Source organism: Acyrthosiphon pisum, chromosome X (assembly GCF_005508785.2).
Source record: "Acyrthosiphon pisum isolate AL4f chromosome X, pea_aphid_22Mar2018_4r6ur, whole genome shotgun sequence".
Taxonomy (NCBI): Eukaryota; Metazoa; Arthropoda; class Insecta; order Hemiptera; family Aphididae; genus Acyrthosiphon; species Acyrthosiphon pisum.
This window is the reverse complement of record NC_042493.1, coordinates 34,829,665-34,831,811: the sequence shown is the minus strand read 5'-3', so window position 1 is coordinate 34,831,811 and position 2,147 is coordinate 34,829,665.

The following is a 2,147-nucleotide window of genomic DNA, read 5'->3' as shown; positions in this document are numbered from 1 at the left end:
TGCAGACCTGTTACCTACATTATCCATCATACATTTATTCCACCTCAGTATAACATACCTACCCCACATTCATAATTAGGGTTCGGGACTTCTTGCATTTGCATATTTTTTTGTAGTGGTCGTAGTCTATTCTAAGTGAGTTATAAATGTGTTTTATGAAATTACGAAATTAAATACTAAGTTTGAACTTGCATATTTTTGCATATTTCGTCATATCTTAAGAAAAACGCATATTTAAGCAATTTTTAGCATATCTCGGCATATTTCACATTTTATATTTTTACTAACGTAAAATTGCCGGGAAAAATCATAATTGGATGGTCGTAGTCTATCGTATCTAACACGTACGTCTCTTTACGACGATAGTCTTTTTATCGCTTAATAATCAACCTTTTTATCGACAATATCAACAATTAGTATAGTTGTGGTAAAACCTAATGGATCCTATACTCCTATAGATTTATCTTATTATCACGAAACAAATATAAATTCAAACATTCCCAAATAATCAAATATTAGCCGGGTATGAATTGTACGATGAAATGAAAAGCAGTACGTGTTAAATTATTTTTATTATATTAAGTACCTACCTAATTTTTAGATTTTTTTTGTCTATAATAATAATTTATTAATAATATATTTTAAGCATTTTTTAAAAAATTTTATAAAAATTTAGCTGCATATTTTAAAGCATATTTTGACGATTTTGACTGCATATTTGCATGCATATTTCGATAATTTTAAGTGCAAGATGTCCCGAACCCTATTCATAATTTTACATTACAAGAACATTAGGTAGGCACCTACATCCGACATTGTATCAATAATTGGACTTCGAATAATCTAAAGTAGGTAATATGCAATTTCTTATATCGAGAACAATTTTTGAAACGACTAATTTATAATTTGATAAATAGGTAGATTGATAATATAAATAATTAATTATAAAAAAACTTACTACAATATTTTATCAATGTTAGTACTTGTTTTTTATGATACCTACATAAGTTAACCTACTGCAAGCCATAAGTTATTTAATTTACAAACTATATAAACCTGAGTAACACTTGTATAATTTAATATTAAGTCTACCATAATCAGTGTTGGGTAGTAACGTAACGCAAATTACAAATTACTGTAACGCAATTACATTTTCAGTAACGCAGCAGTAATTTCATTACATTTTACTTACAGTAACGAAATTGTAACGCAATTACTTTTTAAAAGTAATTTCTATGAAGTAACGCACTATTGCGTTATTTTCCACGTTACTTATTATAATAATAGTTTTGAATGTAGTACAAAAATAAGCTATTTTAAGATATTCCAGAAAAATTAAAAATCAATTTTATTTACTTTTGATTCCGATAATAGTTAACAATATTATTAAACATTCCAGGAATTAATGTTATTACTTTCATTATCAGAAAGAAAAGACTTTGGCTTAAAAATAAAATTTAATTAAAACGAATTATGATTTACGACTTATGAGTAAGCCACCTATCGGCTATCAACCTATATGGCTATATGGCTATAGGTACGAATTTAAAACTGATATACATATACGTACCGGCTACCTCGATGTTAATACCTTACCAGACTGCAGTCACCATTTCCAATTAATACTATATACTATATAGGCATACAGTATAAATATTATACATATGATATTAATACGATTTACGAATACCATACGATTACCAATTACACTGTATCATTTAGTTTCACTTGTTTATTAGAAAATAACTTGCCTTATTGCAGTTGCGGATCTAGGATTTTTTTATGGGGGGTGCTAAAGTTAAGGTCTCATATTCAGGTATTATGTATACTCCATATATACTGATGGCAAGACTTTTTTTTAGTCCTCAAAATGAATGTGCCTAATATTTCAACTTTAAAAACAACACTATTTAATATGGTACCTATAAATTCACTTTTGCTACGCCCTGCGTTTTTTTTTTTTTTTTTGAAACATACGTATCTCGACGAGTTAAGAACGATGGTGCAAAAATAAATTGTGGAAACCATTATTTTGGATGTTAAATTCTTCCAAAGTTGGGGATTTTACATATTTACATGCATACGCACAACATCGTACTTTACTGTCGCTGGGCCTATAAAGATTTTGAATTTTTTTTACGCATTTT